We start from the raw sequence: 26137 nt of genomic DNA, 5'->3' as shown, positions 1-26137 counted from the left end.
AAAAACCCAAAAATGGATTCTGAAACCGCTAAAATTAGCAGAAAAAAGAAAAACTAACGGTATGGACAAAAAACCAAAAATATTATGTCCGTACAAGGAGTCAGAGCAATTGAATACTTGACCTTGTGATTGCAGAATGGAAATGAAAGCTGTAGTGTACTTACATGTGTGTGTATATATATATATGTGTGTGTGTTTGTGTGTGTATATAGATTGTAATCTGGAAAGGCGAGACCTGTGATGGAAGGAGAGAGAGGGGCTGAAGAAGGTAGGGCTATTGCAAAATGAAATGGGAAAGTGGAATACATTGTTAATTGGCCCCCAAAAACGACGTAATTTAGGCCCAAATATTACAAATCACCGGAGGGAAAAAATGGAGGGAAGGGAAAAAAAATGGAGGGAAGGGAAAAAGCGGAAGGAGTGTTGGTAAAAGCTTATTTACGGGGCGAAAAAGGCGTCGTAGATGTGAAAATTTTTATTGTTTATTTACGGAGCAAAAAAGGCGCCGTAGATGTGAAATTTATCCACTTATTTACATGGTAAAAAAGGCGCCTTAGATGTAAAAACTTTAATTGCTTATTTACGGAGCAAAAAAGACGCCTTAGATGTGAAAACTTTTATTGCTTATTTACGGAGCAAAAAAAGCGCCGTAGATGTGAAATTTATCCACGAGCTCTTTAATACACCGTAAGTTCATCTTATTTATGGGGCAAAAAAGGCGCCTTAGATTTGAAAATTTTTATTGCTTATTTACGGAGCAAAAAAGGCGCCGTAGATGTGTGCTTTATCAACGAGGAACAATTTGTTGATAAAAAAAAAAAATAATGTATCATATACTATAGTATAATTTATTTAAATATTATTTGTAAATATAATATTTATTATAATAATCTATATATATATATATTTATATAGTTTAATATCAAGAAAATAAAACTATAAAAGAACCTGATAAAGTCGAGGCTAGAATTTAATTCTATAGCCTTAAGACAGATACGCCCCGCTACGGTGCTAACGGACTCTTCGGCGTTTATCTCCCAGGATACAACGACTTTTCTTCCTTTGGTAGTAGCACTTCAAACCAATGGAATAGGCGAACCGGCTCGGTGTAGTACTCTCTGATGAACTCAGACTCGGAGACCAGGATTGAACCCTAACTCGGAGACCAAGATTGAACCTAAACTTGGAAACCAAGGTTCGAACCCAATCCAAACCAGTTTAGGTTGAACCCAAACCAGTGGCTGAACCGAACAAAGAAGAATTAGAAGAAGAAATTCAGAAGAAGAGAAGAAGATTTCTGAATTTGGTGTGAATTGAAATGAACCCAATGATGGGTATTTATAGGCTTGTTGGTGCCTATTCTGAATGGGTACACCCATAGTCCGAATGGGTGCAACCATTGTTGACCAATCAGAATTAAAAAACTGTTGGTGGTTTTTAAATTGTAAAGTGCCCAGCCCTTTAATTTCGTCCAGTCCAGCAAGCAAATAATCCAACTCGGCCATTAATTCAGCCCAGTAAACAGGCCCATTTTGATAAGTCCAGAACAAAATAAAATTACAACCACACAAGCCCATCCCAACTTTGGGTAAAAAGTTAAACCCATTTCACAATCAAGCCCCGCCCCGCCCTAGCCCGGACCGGACCGGGTCCGGTCGGGCTGGCGGCGCGCGTGTGTGGTAGTTGGTTCGGATCCAGGCTAGCCTAGGTCCTCCCCCTCTTAAAAACTTGGGTGCCCTTGGGCCCAAACCCAAATCCCATACTAGACATATATATACTCAAGGTTGCTTTGCTACTTTTTCGATGTGGGACAAGCATTTCCCACTTTATTCACACCCATTTAGGCTTTATAAATCACTTACTTTGGAGCCAATTTCTCATTCACCCGGAAACAGATTTGAGAAAATAAATATACCGCGTTCATCTCCTCGCAGAGAGGAACGCGCTCATCAATAGATTCGCAAAAAATTCTTAGCGGAATCTTTTTAAAAATCCTTCCAAAGTTTGCGTTTTCTAATGCCGTTTCCAACACAATTATCCCGTTAAAGGTGTACAAATATGCCGTAAATGTATCTAAATATTCACGGGCTCTTTAATACACCGTAAAAATATTTGTCTACGACGATTCTATAAAATCCTCGTGAAAACATGTCTTATTACGAGGATTCTTTTAAAAACTCCGTAAATGGTGGTAATCACGACGCAAAATAAAGAAGCCCCATAAACACTATGTCGTAAAAGCCCACTTTTCTTGTAGTGTAAGATCATTATTGGTTTTGGAATTTAATATAATGTTCTTTTAATTATATTTTATGATTTAAATTATTGAATTGCGGTCTAAGATGGAGTTAAGGCTAGAAGAGTTTCTTTAAAAGAAATTGTAGATTGGACTAGGTATGATTATTAGTTAATCATTGATAATGGTTTTGGAATTAATGAACTTGGTAATAGTTGTGATAATTATATTGTATATAATTATGTACATTAAAGATAAAGACTTTATTAGATTTGGTTTTGATCAGAGATGATCCATTTATTGGTTTTCAGAGGTCTGGTAGAGAGAACTTGCTCGTAGGGTTTAACCCGCGATTTATTTTTTAGGTTATTAGAAGTTCAAGTCTCAAGATTGAGGATCCGCAGCTGAAAGACTTATCCATTCTTTCTTCTTATTTCAATGTAGGATATTTTCTAATTATTAGATACTGGATTTTATTTATAGATCATTGGATTATTGGTTTATGTTATCAGGGGTCCTTGATTTACGGGATTCCCGAGTTGTAACTTTTGGAGAATTATTAATGGAATTTTTATTTAATAGATTTTTCTTCAGCAAATTATTTATTCCTTATTATTCATTTTTGTACTCTATGTTTGTTTGAAATACTTTAATTGTTTTAATATCCCCTGATTTTGTGCGTGGACTTGATCAATCCGTGTTCCGAAATTAGTGGGGTATTATAATAGGACATAACTTATGAAAGACTGAAAATTTTTAAAAAAATATATATCACAAAGATATTTATATTTTAATTACCGCATAAAAATTTAACTAATCAAGATTTGGTCCTTAAAATTTTTAGTTTAATAAAAAATAATACTTAATTCTCACCGATGATGACCTAAGTAAATATCACCTAACTTATTATGGTGATAGATTAAAAAAGGAGATTGATGAGGTTAAATCCCTACAATTCCGAGTTACAAACTTTTAATAAAAACCCCCCCCCCCCAAAAAAAAAAAAAAAAAAAAAAAAAAAAGAAAAAAGAAATCCCCAATATGAAGTAAAGTGTGTTTTTGCCTGAAGTGAGTGTTTTTCAAGTATATAGCAGGGGACAAAATATGTATGGCCTGTTTGTCCATATCATGTTTGCGTGTTTTTGCTAGATAATTTTCTAAGGTAAATTATTCCAACTCAATTTCGAATAGGAAAAAAAAAAACTCAATTTCAACTTTCTAAGGTATATATGCATTTTGTTTGTTTGTGCAACACTTTGAAATTAGAGGGGGTCAGTGCACTAAAGGCCCAGTATATAAAATGAAAAAGTATTAAAAAAAATATATAGGGTCAATATTGTAGTTTGACATATTCAAATGTTTTATTATTTTTAACAAATAAAATAATCAGGAGTTTTTAGAGAAAGTCGGTATAATTTACTTTAGAGAGTTTTCCGAAATTGAGTTGGATTTTTGTCTAGGTTGTTTCCAAATTTGAACTAAAACGGCTGTCCAAACACGCCCTAAAAAAGAGTTATAAAAAGGGGGCCCTTGAGTCTCAAGGAAAGTTAGGGTTTTACAAATTGGGGGGGTTTACGTAAAGGAGTCGAAATACCAAAGGAGAGCTCTTTCTTGAAGCAGTGGTTGGTAAGCTTTAAAGGCTTGTCATCCCTCATATCTCTGAATAGCAAAAGTTAGGGTTACAAAATTGGGGTCTGGAGTAAGGAGTCGAAGTAACGAAACTGCGGCAGATTTCACGGTAAGCTATCTCCTCTTCTTCTCAGTCCAGTTTCTCTGTTTTTTTTTTTTTTTTTTTTTCCAGTTTATATATATTGTGTTTTTGGAAATCAAAATCGAATTTGAGTGTGTTCACGCGGTTTTTGTTCCCTACGCCGGTCGATGGACTCTTCGCAGGCGTGCCAGAGTATTTATACAAAATACCCAAAATATGTAATTGAACACCAGCCTATCCCTTTTTCCGATGGCTGACTCTCAGGCGATTGTGTGGGAGAGAGACTAGTAAGAACTCCCAGCAAGGTTCTTTTATGCCTTGTTTGTAGCAAGGACTTTTTAAAGTGTCTAAAGAAATGCAACGGCTGATGAATGTTTGAATGGATGGAATGGCCGAGTGAAGACAGATGGCGAGAACTTAATCAATCGCCATCAGCCAAACACAATGGCAAGAATTAATCGATCGCCACCAGCCAAACACAATGGCAAGAATTTAATCGATCGCCACTGAAACGTGATAGCAAGAATTTAATCAATTGCCATCAGCCAAGTAATGACAAGAATTTAATCAATTGTCACTACGATTCAATGGCAAGAATTTAATTAATTGCCATTGAATTGAAAGCCTAACTAAAATTGCGTAATTAAAATTGGCATAATTGAAATTGAAAGAAAGTAAATGGCTGAATCGAAATAGTTGACGAGGATCTAATCAATTGCCATTAAATTGAAATAAAGAAATTGATAGGAAAATGACGTAGAGTCAATTGAAAACATTTTTAGTTAAAATGCATGTTTTGTGGTGGTGCTGGACCCTTTAGAAATGGAATACAATACTTCTATTTATTGAAGTTCTAAAACCAACTAATTTCTAATTATTTCTTGCTAAAATCTCTCTTGCTTCAATCATTTTCTTTTGAAATTCAAACTGAGCTACGGCCCAACATTCCTCGCCTTCAATATCGATGCTCCAGTTTCAATGGGAAAGTCTTTACTGAAATCTCTCTTTTCCTTGATTTGCTTTACTTTGTTGCTGAAAATAGGTCGTACTCCAGTAGTCTTTCACGTCTCTTCTCCTCTTGTTTCATCTTGCTTCAAATAGAATACCTTTGTTGAAGAAAATATTGATTGCTAAGAAGTCGGTAGAAAGCTGCTGGAAGATTGCTAGTAAGTTGCTGATTTTTAACAACTTCTTTCTTCAAGCTTGACTGAAATATTTCCCTTAAATGGCTGGAAGACCATTTATAGCCTTGACCCATACACTCACGTGGCTGCCCCTTCCTTTTGAATTTCATTTCCATAAGGATTCAATTTCCTTTCTCATAACTAAATCCCTATTTTATAGGAACTTAATTATGTCACCTTAGCCAACTTCTCCCAATGTTCTATTTCTAATGAAATTTCCTTTTGAAATTAACACAAGTCTCGGTTGTTTCGTAACAACCCTTTTGGTGAGGTGGCTGAATATATAGATATCTTCCTAAATCTTCTCCTACTATTTCTCCATTAGCCGACCATTCTTGGACATGCTTAACACTTATCGGCTTCCCATTGGTCCACGTCGCTGCTGAAGTGGCTGCCAAGTTTTGGTGCCAACAGAGTGTAAATAAGTTTTTGGTCCATAAGGATTGTTGGTTTTATTTTATTTTTCTTAAATTTAAGAATTGAATTGACTTGTTAATGATGGGATGAAAGGATCTGATATGTGTATGTGTTTCTTTAATTATTGAAGAAAAAAGATAAAGATGTGGCCAGCAATTCCTAAGCCTGAGAAGCAAGAATACCCGGAGGAAATTGCAATTCCTAAGCCTGAGAAGCAAGATTTGCCGGAGGGATTTGCAATGGACTTTGAAAGGGGTTGTAATATTATTGGTGGAGATAGTCTCAAGCAAGAATACCCGGAGGGAATTGCAATTCTTAAGCCTGAGAAGCAAGAGTTGCCGGAGGGATTTGTAATTGACTTTGAGAGGGGTTGTAATATTATTGGTGGAGATAGTCTCAAGCAAGAATACCCGGAGGGAATTACAATTCCTAAACCTGAGAAGCAAGAAAGTTTCCATAGGAGACTCCACCGAGTGAAACAAGGTCTCAAGATAGAAAAATACCCGGAGGGAATTGCAATTCCTAAGCCTGAGAAGCAAGAAAGTTTCCATAGGAGACTCCACCGAGTGAAACAAGGTCTCAAGATAGAAAGGGCGAATTTAAAGAAGAATTTAACGACGGTTGCTACTTTTAGACAGTTGTTATCGAGTCTTCTTGACTCAACGGACTACGACCACTCATGGCTCTGTGCACCTACTAGACAGAAGTTATCGAGTCTTCTCGACACAATGGACTACGCCGAATCATTGCGTGGGATGGTACTGGGCACAAGTGAGAGTGGAGCGAGAAGGACTGCCGAGCACAAGTGAGTGGAGGGAGAAGGATGGGAATTAAGAATGATGCTTAGGTTGGTTAATTGGCTCATTCATTCCCCTTGCAAAAATGTTTCTTTCAGTATTATATAAGAGAAGTGTTGTGATTAAACAAACATGCCATTTGTTAAAGTTTTTAAATTTAATGAGAAAGAAGCTTGTCCTAAATTCTTTATATTGAAATTTAACTCTTGATTTTTAATTGTTTTCAATGTTACTGAGTAGTCCATTTGTAAAAATACTACTACAATGGTGAATGGACTTCAATGTCATGGTCCCGCTTTTATCAAAGAAAACAAAGAGCTTTGTTTTGGTTGGGAGTGATATAACATGATTAAAAATATATATATATATATATATTAAATTAATAAAAAAAAATATTAAACACAATTTTCAAGTTCTGAACATGATATTTTCCCAGGGAAAAACAATAATACATTCATGAAAAATTGCCAAAACATGGGTTTCAGTGTTTTTCTTTTTTCTCCTTTTATTTCGGCGGAGGGAGAACTCGACACACCAGCTCAGGGTGTTTGCTATTGTAAATAGTAAAAACATAGGCACTGATTTTTTTTTATTTCCTGCCCTTCTATTAGGGAAAATTTTAAAAAATTTACTTAATTATGCATATTTTCAAATATGCCAACTTTTTCAAACTATTAGGTTTGACTACTAATTTTATTAAACTAATTATAATAGTATACAAAAACACTATTTAGAGTCTACAATGATCCAAAATGCCATTATCTTGTCCAAAAAACTCAACGTCCACCAAATTCCTAAACTCCATTTTTTCCGACTATGAGGGACAAAACGGAGCAACTCAGATCAAACAAAAACTGTAGTCGGAAATAGTACCCATATATACATACGTGTGTGTGTGTGTGTGTGTGTATTGATGATCAATACATAACATATTTATGAATCATGAATAATTGTAAAATAACAAGAAATAAATTAATCAGTAGAAATAAAATTCCCAAAATTTAGTATGATTCACGTACTTTTCTTTCTTGCATAAATTATGGTGGTGGACACTTTAGTGCATCCTTTCCTTCATTCTTTACAAATTTTCATCCCTCAAAAAATGAAGATGGACGGGAGCGACGAGATGAGAGAAGAAAATTTAACTATTATAAAAGTTTAAATTAAATACTATTTTAAATTTCACGAATTTTAAATTATAGTACCACCTCTATACAATATAGTACTGTCATTCTATTAATTACAATATTATAAATATTCTCAAGCTCAATAATATTAAATTAATTAATTAAACGCAATAATTTTATAGATTTTCAAAAACTCCAAAAACCTGTTCAGCTTTTCCCATACATAACTAAAATTTCATGATGTGGGTGAATCTAAAGGAGTAGAAACCATGTAGGAAGAACCATTCTATGGAAACAAATTTTTGTGTGGACTATTGTTTTTTGTGCACCGCCACTTCAATGTGAAAAACTTCTTGCGCACCCCTACTCGAATGAAAAAAAAGTTCTAACGAAAAATTTTCTTGCCTCCGTTACATCCAACCGGTCATTACCATGACAGACGGTATGGACCGTTGCATGCTCAAGAAATTTTTTCTCCTACTCCAATTCAACAAGAAGGGAGGAGGAATTTCCATCACAATCTAATGCTCACAATAAAACATACAACAAGGAGTAGATCCTTTCAAATACTTCTATACGTAGTTTTTTTACAAATCGATTACTCAGAAACATTGAAAACAATTAACAGTCAAGGGAGTTAAATTTCAATATACATAATTAATTGTCTCTATCAGTCAAATTAGAATCCCAAGCGTAATAAGATTGAATCATCTAATAATCTCCAATTCCATCCAGACTTCTTAGCAAAAAAGTCTGAAAATAATTAATTAAAGACTATTGATTTGCTTCAAATATTTTTTGTATTTTTTTGGTGTTCGATTGTCGTAAAATATTAATAAAGAAAAATAATTTACTCATCAATTTTTGACACGTCCAGGGGCATAGCAGCGTTGACAGGAATTCGGAAGGTAAAATCTTTAAGGTCTCGCTTTCGAACCACACTCCTGACTTAAATGGTCCATGTGTTGTGGGGCCAATAAATGTACTCTTAGTAAAAAAAAAATATATCAATTTTCGACAAGCTATTTACACGCCAGATAGGCTCGACCTCAATCTCGACCTAAACCTTTGTCAAACAACAAAAAATAAAAATAAAAAATATATATTTTACCAGAAAAAATAAAATATTTTTTGGAAATAATATTTATGTCGTAACAAATAAAGCCTAAAATGATAATGCTTTTCTAATCCTTACTATGTCAATGATTGGAATATAAATATATAGTATGTGTGTTTCTCATCGACTAAAGAGGCCAAAAAAAAATACCTATTTTCCTTTTCACTCCTGTTGTTAATAACTAGGCATTTGGTCTCCTTCCTAGTACTACTCTTTACAGAAAAATGCTAGCATTCATTTTTCCTATAACTTTGGTCATAAAGACAGCCCTTTGACAATAATAATAATAGTAAGAAGCAAGAAGAAAGCTGTTAGAAATATCAGGACGACGACAAAGACGACCTTTTTTCATGCGATGTATGAAGTAAAACAAGCTCGAATTTTAGTCTCAGCTGGTACAAATCAGACCTAGATCACTAACACGCACCATAAAGCAGAAACCCCTTCCAATTTGAAAGCTAATCAAACCACATTTTCTTCGTGATTACATAGTCGAGACTACCAAGAACTGTATTAGACGAAATACATTTGCAACAAATTGGAACAGAAAGTCTTAGTATAAACCACTATTTCCGCATATTCTGTACATCCTAACTCATCACTACCGAATTACTAATACAACGTATGGAATGACATTCATGACAGCTTTGAATCAATCTCATATAACTTCCAATTTCAACAATCTTTCTAGTGTATATTCCTTCTAGTTTTAAAATTTGAAGTTAAAAGCAAAAAGCTAAATGAAGTCTTAGCAAGAACCAACTGGTACAATCAACTTCAACAGGTTTGAAGTTCACATTCCCCTAAATCCAATCCAATTGTTGATTTCGATACTTTAAATTCATTCCTCACATTAAATCGTATTACTAATCACTACTACTATTACTTCAGACCATATTAACCATAAAATCAAAGTCCGATATCAGATCAGAATCAACTACCATGGAATTTAATTATAAAGCAAAATTGTAAACCTAAAGTTCCACCATCAAATTATGACCTCGCTTAATCACTGTCTCCTGTATAGGCTTCTAATGACTGCTTTCTCCATCCATGTTGGCTCTTGACATCCTCATTGCTCATGGTATCCACACTTGGAAACAGGTTTTGGGGTCTGTAAGCCTTGCGCCTAGGCTTCAAAGGACCTCTAGTGCGTTGGGCTTTTAATAACACTGCAATCACTAAAGAGAACACCTGTAACAGTCTGACACAGTGCATAAGCTCTCCTGTTCATCTTCACATCAGCAATCTTAAAACGCAGAGAAATATTTCTCAAATCCAAATTGTTAGAACGAGATATCAAATATTCTTTATATGAATTCAATAATGACACGGCTTAAAATTTGTCAGCATCTTCCTCCATTACGGTGCTCATAGGGTCTGGATCATACCATACTTCTGTAGCTTGAGTAACACTCCTAAGAGTGGTGTATTCCAAAGCACACTGAACATTCTTGGCCTTTTCCTTCGTTTGATTTAACCTCAGGCTTCAGATACACAGAGAGAGAGGGTGTCTTAAGTTTCTTAGCTACATTAATAATCTCCCTCAACCGTGGAACACCTAGTGTGACATTCTTGGCACTAACACCAGCATAGTGGAACGTATTTAGAGTCATCTGCGTGGCGGGCTCACCAATAGATTGTGCAGCTTAATATTTTAGCTTGTCTTTTTTAATTTGTTAATATTTTAGCTTAAAATGAATTTTAAAAATAAGGGTAGATTTGTCTTTTCGCACGTTTTTTACTGTGTTAGTAACGAAAAAGTAAAATTGGACCTAAGTGATAGTAATTTTCAAAAGTTGTTTCGGAGTGATATTTGACCAAACCTGAGAGGGGTGTCAGTAAAATTAACCCAAAAGGAAAACAAAAGAATGCAAATAAATAAGGTTATGCACATGTTTGTAATTTATTATTTTTTATTTAGGGTACTAAGTTTAATAAAACAAATAAGGTCCCCCCACGTGATTATATATACATATATAAAAGGAGCTTTAAACGAGCTTTGTTTTGAACCTTATCGAGCTTAAATGAGTTCACGTTCACGAATTTATACGAGTATAGTCTAATGTTATTCGGGTTCGGCTCATTTACTAAACGAGCTTAGAAATTAGGCTCGAGTTCGACTCGTTTTCTTAACGAACAAGTCCAAATCGAACCCTTAACAAGCTGAGCCCGAGTTGTTTATAAAGATCTCAATTCATTTGCAGTCCTAACGGTAAATAACTACTTCTAGGTTATTCTTATGTCTCCTTAACTTTAACAGGTGAAGGGCTAAGATGTGTTCATTATTAATGGATGAGATTCAATGTTATTTGAATTATGGGCTAATTATATATATATCTGTGGGCCTTATCAATGAAAAGGTGTTAGTTGGGCCAAACATTTTTGGGCTCTAAACTTTTTAAATACAGAATTGTATAATATAAGCTAAACATTTTAATTGTAGAATAGTATTATAAATGGGTTTTTATTTAATGAACTTGTTCACGAGTCTAACGAGCCGAATTCTCAAGCTCGGCTCGTTTATTAAACAAGTTTGAAAATTGAACTCGAACTCGGCTCATTTACTAAATGAACGAGCCCGAGCTGTTCATGAACAGTTAGATTCATTTGCAACCCTCTCTATATATAGGTATGGTGCAATGAAGGACTATTTTACACTTTTCATTAAATTATTTTTATTATTTTTTTAGTTATTTAAATATCAATATACTATTTTCTACAATTTTATAATTAGTATCAATTTATCATAAAACTAGAAAAAATTTGATTTGTAATTACCATTTTCTTAAATGATTAACTTATTATCAAAACTTTATCATTTAGAATAATACTTATTATGCTCCTTTAAAACTTTTTTTACCATAAAAAGTATATTTTTTATACAATATATTCAAAAATATAATAAATTAATTAAATAAAAAATACATTCTTTGCCATGCAATATATGCATGCAAAATTAAGAAATTGCGTAAATTGTTTTGAAATTTTCTATTTAAAATTTTTATTTGAACAATTAATTTTAAAAATAAAGATAAAATTATGCAAATTTAATAGAGAATATGCCATCAATTAGTATAAATTTTTTTCTTGATTTATTTTAATAAGAAGGGTAAAGTACACCAACACCCCCTAAGGTTTGGCATAAGGACAGATAGATAAAAGTTGTCCTATTTTTAGACAATTATACCCCTCAAGTTTGATAAAATAGACAAAGACACCTGATAACGGTGAATTGACTTTTTTACCCTTTGATATAAAATTGACAAATACAATTGACTTAAATACCCTTGAATTAAATAAGTTTAAATGGGTTGTTGGGTAAAACCTATCTAATAAACCCAAATTTTCTCTATCCTTACATAAGTCACACAATCCTTCTCAGCGGGTATCCCTCTCACACTCCGAGCGCGCTCCCTCTCTGCTGCTCTCACGCTCCGCCTGTGTTCTGGCTCAAATTCTCGCTATTATGACTCAATTTTGCTGTTCTCACGCTCCCACTCTCGCTTTATGTGACTTAGATCCTTACTCTCTTCTTCTCTTTCCCATCTCTCATACCCTAACCCAAACTACTAAATACTAATACACACACATATATATGTATATTGTCTGTATAGACGCACACGCAGATATATACCTGTCTTTTGACTGCTCTGCTTTAGAATCCAGAGCTTTGGAAGGGGGTCTTCAGTTCAGCATAGCCATTTACATTTGTGCAGTTCACCTGTGGCCCTATTTAGAAAATTTATAACAATTCTACCATTGAATTTGAGATGGACTGACTTGGATTTAATCATTTAGACATTTCATTTTGAGGTTCGAGGACAAATTTGAGAGCCCATTTTCATTATATGAAATCCTTTCCATGAAGGTATTTTTCCCTGTCCAATACCAATGGTTAATCCTGTTATATATTTTGAAACTTTGTTTACCGGTCAATGGTTCAAACTAACCGCAATGATGAAGAAGGTAGTAGTGATGAAGATGAGGCTGAGATCTGTTGTGTGGTTGTGCGTGTATATATATATGTGTGTGTGTACATATATAGAGAGAGCGAAAGATGAAAAAGATAATTTAGTCATTTAAGTATTTTAATATTTTATAATTAAAATTAACAAAATAGTGAAGGGTAAAATAGACTTTTCACATATTTTAAGGCTCTGTTTGGATAATAAATTTCACAAGGGTGTGTAATTGTCTAAAAATAGACAACCTTTTTTATTCTTAGCCTTACCCCAATTTTCAAGGGTGTTTCTGTACTTTACCCTAATAAAAATAATAATAGATTAAGTGTAATTTAATAAAAAAAAGTTATCTTTGTCATTTAATGAAAAATAACTTAAGAATTGAATAGTGTAGGGGATAATATACACAAAATATACTTCAATGGGTTATTTGTAAATTCAGACATAATTCAAGATTTTTTTTTTTTTTTTGTAATTTACCCCATGTATACATACACTTACCGGGATTCCATAACTCCCAAGTGAGTATTTTTGTTTTTTTCTTAAATAATAGAGTAAATTATATAAACTGTTTATTATATTTTTCTCGGCACATCTTTTCACCAAATTTTATAAAATACAATGTTGTTACTATTCTAACATCGGTGAGTATTGACTTTTCACGCCCAAAATCAATTTCTATGATCAGTTTGGAAGTAAATCCCCCCTCTGGCTTACTGTTTAGAGAGGGTCACGTGACATCATTTTGTTGCACAGGCACGTGCCTTGTGACTCAGATTTGAGCTCCTCAAACATGAAGAGGCCTCTATTCAATTCGAGGCCTCTTATTATGAAAATGAATTTGAGTTGCTCTTCTAATCCTTGTTACATCAAATGCTTAAAGAGGAGAAAAAATATATATATATATCTTAACAAGGACCAACTGATACAATCAACTTCAATAAGTTTGTAGTTCACATCCATCACATTAAATAATAATAACCACCACCACCACCACTACTACTACTTTGTCAGACCTTCGATAAGTTCAGCATATTAACCAAAAAGTGACAGCCAAGGGAATGTAACTTGGAGATGCAGGACGGTAGCTTGGTGAAGTGGGACTGTAACCGGGAGAGGTGGCCGGGGCTACAAGCCGGCGATGTTGGGCTGTAAGCGGGAGAGGTTGGGCTGTAGGCTAGATAGGTAGGGCTATAAGTAGAGGCGAGTGTGTCTTTGAGTCACAGTCTCGTCTTCAATTTCTCGAGCAACTGAACTCACGTTGTTGCAAATAATTTTCCTGGAGTCACACCTTCACAATTTATACTGTGCAATTTACTCCTTGGGAACTAGGACCATTACCTTGAATTTTCAGTCATTGGATCAAAAATTGTCACAGATTACAAATTGAAAGTACGAAATTGGCACTATAAAATTGAAAGTGAGAGTAATGGACCCTGGGCCATCTATTGACAATGACATTTAATGCATGATGCAATTTGGGTCAGCTCGGCCCATTTGAATGTATTACGCTACAAAAACAGCACTCCGGACATGAAAAGTTTCCTCCTAGGACCAAAATATTTGAACCAGATCAATAATAGTCTAGGACTTTTCTGCTGAGAAGTCTAAATGAAATGGGCGATTATGGATGATCAAATTTATTATGCCTCGATTCTAAGTTGGTTGACCGACTTGTTAATGTAATTGGACTTGGTAACAGCTATGTAACATAAGTCCCACATCGAAAAAGTGTTAGAAGATAAAAACACCATATAGAACTCCAATTCACAAGGACAGGCTTCTGATAGATTGGAAGTGGCGCGGATCAAGAACTAAGATACAACATAAATGGACAAGAAGCTCATACCAAAATACACTTGTAAATTATTACCTGTAAACCACAAAATACAACATAAAGAAAGGAATTAAAATTATATATTTATAATGACACGAAAAGAATTCTGTATTTGTGCTTTAACCAAAGAGAGAGTCTAAAACTTGTATCTAAAGCTTCACGTCTCAGTATCACAAAGGAGAAGTCGCTCAATGAGAATTCTTTTGCAATATTCTTGTTACTTCGACAATATTCTTGTTAGTACTAGCCTCTTTGAGATGTTTAAGGATGTTTAAGCATTTGAACAAAATAATCCATTCAAGGATAATTTTTCCTCCATATTAAGGATGTTTAAGCATTTGAACAAAATAATCCATTCAAGGATAATTTTTCCTCCTTGGACTCTTTGAGATCGAGGGTTCTCTCTTAATATAACTCCAATCTATGTCATTTCTTTTGGATCTAACTTTGGCGGCTAATTTGTTAAAGATCGAGAGTGGTAAATCAATGCTAGGGAGTCAATTCTGATTAATAATAAACTGGCATCTCAAGAAACCACTCCAGCAATATTTCAAAAGTTGGTACAAAGAAGTAGAAGTTTGTAGGGGTTCTTTTTGATCAATGTAATAAACAAATGAGTAATGGTGATATCAAAGGTACAACTATGAGGGAAAAGAGAGAGATACTTGGTGTAGGAGGAGGAGAAGAAGACCAATCCTCAAGATTGAGATGGTGGTAGGGCAAGTATACAATTTCTTATGACAACTCCCTATTTCTAGTTGTTTATTCTTTCGTAGGATAGTGCTATTTATAGGCCATATTTCATTGATCATTAACCAGTGGTCTCGTTTGTGCATGGTTTCTTGCACGGCTCCCAGTTAGGATCACATGGGTAGTCCTAAGGGTCTATAGGAGCCTGAAGGGTCCAATCCCCTCATCGAGCCTTGCACTATGTTGCTTCTCCCCCAGTTAGGGCATTAAATGTTGCTTGACCACCGGTTGGTCGAACATGACACAACATTAAATATGATTTTAAGGTTTGTTGTCATAATGTGTATAATTCCATCATCTTGTTAATTGGGTCTTACTAAGAACGAATGCACTTCTTGACTTCTCATCCACCAATTCAAGATCCTCCTAAGTTTCCCAAATTTAGATCCCTTACAGCTACGAAGGCCTTACCTTCGCTTCATGCTATGCATAGACCTGTGGCATTTTGATGGCGAGCTCTCTGGGGCTCCAATCTGTCGATGTGTTACGGGCGTGGTGTGGTACCTGAGCTTAGGGTGCTCGAGGGTTGGTCCCTCGAGGCTTAGTAAGCCTGATGCGATACAAGGACTTGAGGTGCTAAAGGGTTGATCCCTTGAAGCTTGATAGGCGTAGTGTGATACCAGGACTTGAGGTGCTCGAGAGCTAATCCCTCGAAGCTTGGTGGGCCTGGTGTGATACCAGGGCTTAGGGTACTTGAGGCTTGGTCTCTTGAGGCTTGGTAGGCCTGGTGTGATACTAGGGTTTGAGGTGCTCGAGGGTTGGCCTCAAGGCTTGGGGGCCTAGTGTGATACCAGAACTTGGGGTGCTCGAGGGTTGACTCTCAAGGCTTGGTGAGCCTAGTGTAATACTAGGGCTTGAGGTGCTCGAGGCTTGACGCTCGAGACTTGGGGGGTCTGGTGTGATACCAGAGCTTGGGATGCTTGAGGGTTGATCCTCGAAGCTTGGTGGGCCTGGTGTGCTACCGAGTTTTGGTGGGCCTGGTGTGCTACCAGGGCTTGGGGTACTCTAGGCTTGGTGGGCCTAGTGTGATACCAGGGTTTAGGGTGCTCAAAGGATGGTCCCTCAAGGCTTGGTAGGCCTGGGGTGCTACCAGGTCTTGGGATGGTCAATGGATGGTCCCTCAAGGCTTAGTGGGCCTGGTGTGCTATCAGGTATTGGGGTGCTTGAGGGTTGATCCCTCAAAACTTTTGACTTTTCAACCTTAATTAGAATTGTATTGACTTATCAACGTGCCACATCAGCACTTGATAAGTGACACCCACAAAGTTATACCATTCACAAGACAGAAAATGATCCACAAAACCATGGCACAGACAATGGCTCGCAGTTCTCTCGTGTACCAAAGGTGAAGGTAAATGGATTGAGGAGCCATACCATCACAAAAAAGGCGCATATATTCTCAGACACCCCTCTTAGCTTCAGAATGGTGTGGATAAACAACCCCATGAGTAAATCTGCAGCGAGAACATAATATAAATTTCCCACTATTTTTCTGGATTAACAGAAAAAAGAGAGAACAAAATTAAATATCACTAACTTAAAGGAAAAAAGTATCAATATTAAATATCACTAACTTTATTAAAAAAAAAACATCAATTTTTTTTCTGTTTGATGATAAAGTCAATTCTTAGAATTATTCATGGGCATCACATCTCTTTCTGTTACTCATGCACATCCCTGATTTGGGGAAAGAATCCCCCGTCAAATACATTAAGGTTTAAGACCACGAAGTAATATTGGGGACTGTTTGGCTTGAATTATTAGTTAACAGATCATTTGATTCAGATTTGGTTTGAGAGTCTACTTGTCAAGCGAAGCTAAGGAGACTCTTGAGACAAAAGAAAATTTATACACCAGATGGAGGAGATATTCTCAATATATTTGGAAAAAAGAAAGAGAAAAAAAGAATTACATTAATATCAATTCATTTTAATAGTGTAGTATACATATTTTTTTTATCAATCTAAAAAGTACCGATAACTTGAATTCTTAATTATTGAATTAAAACGTACTATCACATCCTCTTAATCAAATAAATGACAATATAAATTTACATTAACATTAATTTAGGCTCTTAAAATTGAAATTGAAGAAAATTAAGAGATGTTAGTAAAATACATTTTTAAGCAAACACTTTTTTTTTTTTTTCTTAACATAAATGATAAATATATTCCTAGCATTTGATTTTTTTTTTTTATTTATAAATTGAAAACACTTTATACAATTTCTCTTTGAAAATACTTTTAAACGTAGGGTGAGTTTGATTTTAATGTGTTCTAAATTCTAACGCAACCAACATTGTTATTATGCATAGTAGTAAAAATAAGTAGCCTTTTGGGTCAGCTCGGCCCATTTGGATGAATTACAAAAGTAGCCCTCCGAACAGTAAAAGTTTCCTCCTAGGACCAATATATTTGAAACAGATCAATAGCATCTAATTAATTTCTGCTGATGAAATTGGATGATTCAATTTTATTATATCATGTTTGGGATTCTAATTTGATTGACCGAGGCAATTACCACATGTTACTGTAATTGTACTTGTTTGGTGATTTATAACTGCATAAAAGTCTAGTGGTACCAGTTATGTAATATAGGTCCCACGTCCAAAAAGTGTAAGAAGTGATGAGAAAATTATTTCTATAAAAATACTACATGCACAACATAAAAAAAACATCATTGCGCTGGGGCAATGACACAGCTTGTGAGATCTTAACCGAGGCGTGTCAATTGCTGGTTGAAAACTATTTCCCTCTTTATTGATCTCTTTGGCTTGGTTCCGCTCGGCTATTGAGAATTTTTGAAAGGGCTCCCTTTTTGGATAAAGCTCTACAATTCTGAGTTCTAAACTTTAATTCAAGGAAAAACACACACCAACTAAATTTTCACGTAAAAATCACAAAATTTCTGAAAAAAAATTGTTTTTTTTATTTAAAATTTTATATAAGAGGGTAAAAAGATATAAAAATTCTTCTCCTTTACAAAAAAAAAAAAAAAAATGTTAAAAAAGTAAAAGAAAAAAAAAAAAAAAAAAAAACGTCACCCAACCTATCATTTTTTCATCACACCAACCATAAGGATCATAAAGTACAATTGACTTAAATAAAAGGAACACGAATAATGGACCTGGGCCATCTATTGACACGTTCGATACAAATGGAAGTAACCTGGTTGTGGGCCTGGTAGGTCCTTTTATTAGGTGCATGATGCATTGGTACTAGCCCGACCAACATTGTTATGCAAAGTAGCCTTTTGGGTCAGGTCGGCCCATTTGCATATTTCAGGACTTTTCTGCTGAGAAGTCTAGATGAAATTGGATATTATAGATGATTCAATCTTATTCCTGTTGGGACTCTAATTTGATTGACCGACACAAATTTATACATGTTAATGTAGTTGTGTTTTTATTATAATTGTTAGATGATCTTGAACTATAACACAAGTCCCATATCGAAAAAGTATAAGAACTTAAAAAAAAATTATAACTATAAAAACACCACATTGGAAGATTTATAAAAAACATCTTTGCGCTTGGGGCAATGACGCAGCCTGTGAGGTTTTAACCGAGGCGCGTCAATTGCTGGTTGAAAACTATTTCCTTTTTTTATCGCTCTCTTTGGCTTGGGTTCTGCCCGGGCTATCGAGAATTTTTGGAAGGGCTCCCTTCTCGGGTAAAGCCCTACAATTCCGAGTTCTAAACTTTTATTCAAGCAAAAACCAAAAATCACACACCCATTATATATTTTGTCAAATTCAATTCACAAGAACATACATTAAGATTTCATCATGGTATCTTCTGGGCGATAATACCCTTTTCTACACACTCCGTAGCTACCTATGGAGAAATATATATATATAATTCATGTTTCAAAGTTTTCTTCGAACTTGCATGTGGTTCGAATAACGAGAAGTGTGATACGGACAATACCGATGAAAACAAATGTATTACTGTAGTAGTTAAGAAAATTAAACTTGCTTGCCTTTGAATTCAACCAGTGAATTTGATCTCCCATCCATAGTAAAATGTAGGACAAGCCTTCCCATTTAAGCTTCATATTGCACCATGGTAGTATTAAAGGCAACAGGCAGAAGAACCATTCAAAGTACTGCACCGTGAATATCAAAAGAAGATATCAGAAATTCCCATCCAAAGTATGAGCCCATAATTTCAGAAACAAAATTACTTCTGGAAGCAGATTAAGAGTGATTTTTCACGTAACAAGACTCGATAGTCCGATTTTCATTTTTAATTAGAACTAAAATAAGAAGGCAAAAAGAGATTTCAATTTCAGTGACAGTACAAGGCAGAGTGTTGAATTCACATACCTTGTTAAATGCTAGAAATGCTACCGTCTGCACAAAGAAACAGAATGGCAAATCCTGAGTGAAGCAGAGAATAAGAACTAGCTGAACAATAAGTTAAGGCAGAAAACATGAGTTTCTCTGATATTGGAAACTCATGGTTGTAGCGTAGATAGATGTGATAAAAATATATGGAAAATTTGTCTTGGATCTGAACGGGTAAGGTGGAATAGCAGAGCCTCATGCAAGAATTCCAAATTATATAGATAGAAGAAAAACCCAGTACAAAAGACAGCCACAGCCGACATAATTCTCTCTCTTGAAAACATGTTTTTCAAAGCAACAATAAATGGCATGGACAGTAACTTCCATGCCACTTAAGACTCTGGGCTGACTTAACTTTACAAGAATTCCAATCCATAAGGACAGGCTTCTGAATAGATTGAGAGTGGCAAGGATCAAGAACTAAGCTGATAGGAAGAGCATAGATTATAGGATAGATTCTAAAATGGACAAGACGCCCATACCAAAACGCAGCTTGTAAAATAGTATGTGTAAACCAGTAAACATGATACAAAGAAAGTTAGGAATTATAATTATGCATTTATAATGACATGAAAGGAAATCTGTATTTGGTGCTTTAACCAAAGAGAGTGTCTAAAACTTATATCTAATGATTATATCATTTTTAACAAGATTATCCATAACAAACACCATTGAACAATATAAAGCTTCCACACCAACTTCCCCCTTCCATGCCACGATGGAGAGAAGCCTAGTATTCTTAACTGAACCTTAAATACTTTCATATTCCAAGAGCTTTGAGACGTATGAAGCACGGACATGGCGATACGGCAAATCTCAAAAAACATAGGACATGGACACGGCAAGGATACAACAATAAAATAATAATATAATTTATTATTATATATGTAAAATTAATTTTTTGTCATAAATATAATACATTTAAATTCAACCCACCACATTTTATGTTTCTTTCCAAACAAATTAAGGATTTCATTGAAATACAAAGCAGTAACTTAATATCCAAAAGCCAACCAACTTTATTCTTGTAGCCAAACAAATGTAAAAGAGACCAAAGTCACTGAGCCCTTTTCTTATAGCCAAACAAAGCGTACAAGAGAAAAGATTATAATCTTTTCTCTCTCTGCCGTTGCTCTCTCATTGCTATCATCTCTCTTATTTCAACTTTAGACGCCTATTTAAATCAATACACAGTCATACACACGCCTGTTTAAATCGATACACGCAGAGATATACACAGCCATATATATCACAAACATATATGTATGTATATCGTGTCTACATCCTCTGTCCAAAAATACCTCCTAAGTCAGAATACCGTAGCCGTGTCCACTGACATATCCTCCGGCGTTTTGCAGTTTCCAACGGCGTGTCCGATCGGAAGAAAAGAGATAAAAGGGTTGAACACGTTTACAGCATGTCGGACACGTGTCCGACACTGATATGGCACCATGGTTTGCCATGTCAGTGCTTCATAGTCTGAGACCATGTGTACTTTACAAGGCTACATTTCTTCATTTCAAACAATGGGAGTTTTACATACAAATATTTATAGAGCAAAAGAACAGCCTCCTTAAGGATTCTTAAGCATTTGAAAAAGATGGAATATTTAAGGATCGTTTTTCCTCCTTGGATTCTTTGAGAGGATCCTCTCCAAATATATCTTCCCGTCTGCGTCATTTCTTTTGGATCTAATTTTGGTGGCTAGTTTGCTAAAAGATAGCGAGCTGCAAATCAATGCTAGGGAATTTTCCTATTGTTTGATAAAGAAAACTTTATGAGAGAGATTATTTGGATTTGACAAGAAAAAACTTCTCCCTTAGCTGTGTGAGGCCTCTTGGTTTACTTTCCAAACATGATTCACATGTTGGCATAGGCCAACTCATGTATAACAAGTATTTATATCACATTTAACAAACAGGTATCTCAAGAAACCACTGCAACAATACTTCAAAAGTTGGTATAAAAAAGTAGAAGTTATACCCTTCACGAGACAGATAATGATCCAGAAAACCATGGCACAAACAATGGGCTCACAGTTTCCTCAGGTTCCAATGGTGAAGGTAAATGGATTGAGGAGCCATACCATCACGGAAAAGGTGCATAGTTTCTCAGGCACCCCTCTTAGCTTCAGAGTGGTGTTGGTAAACCACCCCACAAGTAAAATCTGCAGCGAGAACATAACACAAACTTCCCACTAATTTTCTGGATTAACAGAAAAAAAAAAAAAAAAAGAAAACATCAATGTTTTCCATTCATGTTAGAAGGTAAAGTCAGATTTTAGAATTATTTATGGGCATCAAGCCTCTCTGTTACTCATGCCCATCACTAATTTAGGGAAAGAAATCCCCCTCCCCCTAAGAGGGGTGGGGAGAAGAAGCAATTTTGTATGCAGAAATCGAAAGGGTACAAAACTTAGCAGCTCATGCATATTTATATCCCCCACGTATTTTGGCATGATTTGAAGTTCGAACAATAAAAGAACAGATCATTACACAGTTATTCCCTGACAGCAACCATTACTAGACAATAGTATCTCAAAATTAGGAGTTGGACAGGCTGATACATCATGCTTATCAAACAATGGGAAATTCAGGATTCCTTCATAATTTAAAGTTTAGCAAATATAATTTCTGTGTTGTGATAACTACATCTTTAACAAATCATGTAAAGAATCTATTTTTCTTTGTCTTCAAAAATACTCTACCTGAAGCCGAGAAGAGAAATTTTCCCACGAACGATGGATTATTGAATATGCAATAAGAAGTGCAATCAAAGGTGAGTACCGATATGTAGAACATTTGTATGGGGACTTTCCAGAGGCCATCAAAGAAGCAGCATCAGAAAAGACAAGGTAATCAACATCTGTATATGAGTGTCCTGCCATTTCACCATAAAGAAAAGAGTGAAAGAACTGCAGAGAAAAGAAGTGGGAACAAAAATTCAATGATGGCATTGCTGCAAGAAAATAAAGACCCATACAATTAGTTCAATTTGAATCTTGAATATCATGCTGGTTCAGAGGAAATAAGAAATCTTATTCAATTTCCATTCAGGTTTGAAGAGAGTCAGATTTTTGAAATAAATATATATATAAAATCCAAGGGAAATCTCCAGAAAAGGTGCACGTGACACAAGAACATTAAACAGATCCTACTGTTCATATCAATGAGGAACATTTGAGCAAAGCCCAACACTTCAAAAAACCAACCTATCAAACAAAGTTAAAAATCATGCAAACAATACGTTTTTCATGTTTCTTCGAAAAACACAATCTATCCATACCATGAAATACTATACCTGAACCTGAAAAGAGAAATTTCCCCCATGATTGATGGGTTATTGAATTTGGCATAAGAAGAAATGCAATCAAAGGTGAGTACCGATATGTATAACATTTGTACGGGAACTTTCCAGAGGCCATCAAAGAAGCAGCATCAGAAAACACAAGGTAATCAACATCTGTATATCTGACCTCCATGTGAGTGTCTTGCCATTCACCATAAAGAATTAAAAAGAGTCGAAGAACTGCTGAGAAAAGTAGGGAATGAAAATTCATTGATGCCATTGCTGCAAAAAAAAAAAAAAAAAAAAAAAAACAAAAGAAAAAAAAAAGAAAGAAAGAAGAACCCATATGGTTGGTTCTATTTCCATCTTGAATATCATGCTGGTTCAGAGGGAATGAGAAAAGTTCCATATTAACTTCATATAGATCAAAATGCTAAAATGACTACTCAATCATTCAACAAAATTAGCCTTCACCCATCCATTATGATAGCTCAATCTTTGATTCCAGACCATAAGGGACAGATATCATATCATAGGAAAACGACGATATGGATATATACCCTTCAAACATAGACCATGAAAAGCACATCACAATAAAATTTGATAATGTATCAACTGAAATAAATTGTGCACTAGCAAGGACTTACATAACCGAGGCTCAGGAACCAGAGGTTAGGGTTGGACTCCCATAACCTTACTTAAAGTCTAGGAAGCGCGGACACACCTAAAAGGGCAAAGAATCCGTGTCAGACACAGACACGCCCTGACACGTGTCGGACACGCCAAAAAACGTGTCTGAACTTTCTTTTTTTTTTTTGAGAAGGCACTTGGGGATTTTAAGAAAGTTTTAGAAACAAAGCTACGTTGAAGTGTAAATATGAGGAGGGTCATTGCATAATTACTTAAAAGTAGTTGTTTTCCAAAACAATTTAATATTAAACAATTAGATATTTATGCTTATATTTTAGTTCAAATGTTCAAACTCTTGCACGACCATTCTCATTCTCCCACCAACCAAGCTTAGCTTCCGGTGGATGCTCTCTCTCTCTCTCTCTCTCTCTCTAATTCTTTATCCTCCTTTTTTCTTTCTTCTTCTTCACAAACCCTAGATACTTCTTCTTCTTCTTCTTTTTTCCTTTCACAACAAAATTCTTTTTTTCTCCCTTATACCTTTTCCCTTTTGTTTCCATGAACTTTTTCTCTTCTATGAGTTTTTTGTAACTAAGCCCTATTTCTTTTTCTAACAAAACCCTAATCCTTTTTGTTTCTTTGTTTACTTCTCTTTCTTACTCTTTCTATCATTCTCTCTTATTCCCGGCAAGGCACAATTTTTTTTTCATTATTAGGTTGATAAAAAATAATATTACTCTTAATTTCTTAAAGTAAAAAATCATATATATATATATATATATATATATATATATATATATATATTATTGGCCATATCCGTGTCCTAATTTTTTAGGATTTGTCGTGTCGTTGTGTGTGTCGTGTCGTGTCGTATCCGTGTCCCTGCCTCTTAGCCTGAGGTACATTAGTTGTGCATGAATATGTGCATCTTTGGCTATTAGAGTCGACTCAAAATGGCATTAATACAACTTGAAAAGAAAAATATAACAAAGAAGATGAAATTTACTAGAGCTGTATAAACAACTAACGTGAAAAAAATAGTAATAATAAAAAAAGAAAAAAAATTAAAAAAGAAGACTATAAATCAAAGTATATGATACAGTGATAGCTTGTTTTCCTTCCTCACAGCACCAAGAAAATACAGCCGATGCCCATTAAACTTTTTAAATAATTATTGGACTAAATCATAAGTTACAAACTTTCATCCATATTTCAAGGTATAACCTTATAAGGAATTAATTGGCAATTATACTAATTTGACTCTAATCACCATCCCCTTTCTGAATCTTTGCTTTCTATGTCACAATATCAGATACTAAAATTCTCTAATGGGCACAGGGACTAGAGACTTTAATAGTAGAAAAGTTATGACACAGCAGCACAATCATAGATTGCAGATAGGAGGAGGGGTGGTCGGTCTTATTAAGTATCGCAAAAAAATCAAGAAAAGAGAAAAAGATCTATTGTTATTGCCTTGGTCAGAACTGAAAACAAGGAAAACAAAAAGACCCATTCCAGTAGGCCACAATAGGATGCATTGACAACCAAAGTTCCACCATGCACATTAACATCTAAGGGAGGAAAAAAATGAACCAATGGGCCATAAGCCCAATGGTATAACCTCTCTTCCCTCAAAGGGGAGGCGAGGAGTTTGACTCCGTAGTGCGTAATTTGTAAAATGTGTGTAAGTACTTACCTAACCAAACAAAGAAAAGAAAAAATGATTTCAAATGATACCATGTTTATCAAAAGAATCAAACTGTACCAATTTGATTACTCTGCAAAGTAAAGCTAAAAGAAGTTTCTCAGACATTAGAATCAAACACAAGATATTAATGCATGTAGAGATTAGCTGAGGCATTTAATCAAACAGTTTATGTACAGTCTTATTATTGGGAATCAAAGAAAAAGCTTGGAACACTCAATGGTGGATGTAAATGGATTGAGAGCCAAACCATCACAGAAAAGGTGCATAGATTCTAGGCACCCCTCGTGGCTTCAGAATGGTGTGGATAAACAACCCCAAAAGAAAATCTGAAGCGAGAACAAATTTTCCATTCACGTTTGAAGATAATAAAATAAAAGGGAAATCTCCAGACAAAGGTGTACATGGCATGAGAACAGTAAACAGATCCTACTGTGCATATCAATCAGGAACACTTCAACAACCAACCTATCAAACAAAGTTAAAAATCATGCAAAGAATACATTTTTTTTTGCGTTTCTTTAAAAGACACAATCTATCCATACCATGAAATACTATATCTGAAGCAGAAAAGAGAAATTTTCCCCATGAGCGATGGGTTATTGAATTTGGCATAAGAAGAAATGCAATCAAAGGTGAGTACCGATAAGTAGAACGTTCCGACATGTTTTCAGGTTGACCTTTCTGCAAGATGGAATAGGTGACTTCTTTGTGAACAATGGACTGTGCGTGTGAAGTACTTGGGGACTTTCCAGAGGCCATCAAAGAAGCACCGTCAGAAAACACAAGGCAATCAACATCTGTATATGAGTGTCTTGCCATTCACCATAAATAATTAAAAATAGTCGAAAAGAAGTAAGGAATGAAAATTCAATGATGGCATTGCTGCAAGAAAATAAAGACCCATACAGTTAGTTCAATTTGAATCTTGAATATCATGCTGGTTCAGAGGAAATGACAATAAGTTCCAGATTAACTTCATACATATCAAAATGCTAAAATGACTACCCAAGCATTTAACAGATT

The 26137-nt window shown here is 35.0% G+C and overlaps 2 non-coding genes and 1 pseudogene across 2 annotated transcripts; 2 read left to right on the top strand and 1 right to left on the bottom strand.

The window, feature by feature from the left end:
- Positions 1 to 9594: 9594 nt before the first annotated feature.
- Positions 9595 to 21953, bottom strand: LOC132296023 (GPI mannosyltransferase 1-like; annotated as a pseudogene).
- Positions 17817 to 17970, top strand: LOC132297701 (U4 spliceosomal RNA). Its single transcript, XR_009479370.1, has one exon. It is a non-coding gene; the product is annotated as a U4 spliceosomal RNA (small nuclear RNA).
- LOC132297682 (U4 spliceosomal RNA) lies at positions 18663 to 18820 on the top strand. The gene has a single exon (XR_009479353.1). It is a non-coding gene; the product is annotated as a U4 spliceosomal RNA (small nuclear RNA).
- Positions 21954 to 26137: the final 4184 nt, after the last annotated feature.

Source organism: Cornus florida, unplaced genomic scaffold, assembly GCF_030987335.1.
Source record: "Cornus florida cultivar Cherokee Brave unplaced genomic scaffold, ASM3098733v1 CherokeeBrave_3.0.0_Hap2_Chr02, whole genome shotgun sequence".
Taxonomy (NCBI): domain Eukaryota; kingdom Viridiplantae; phylum Streptophyta; class Magnoliopsida; order Cornales; family Cornaceae; genus Cornus; species Cornus florida.
Note: the sequence above shows the minus strand (reverse complement) of the source record. Positions and strands in the feature narration are given on the sequence as shown.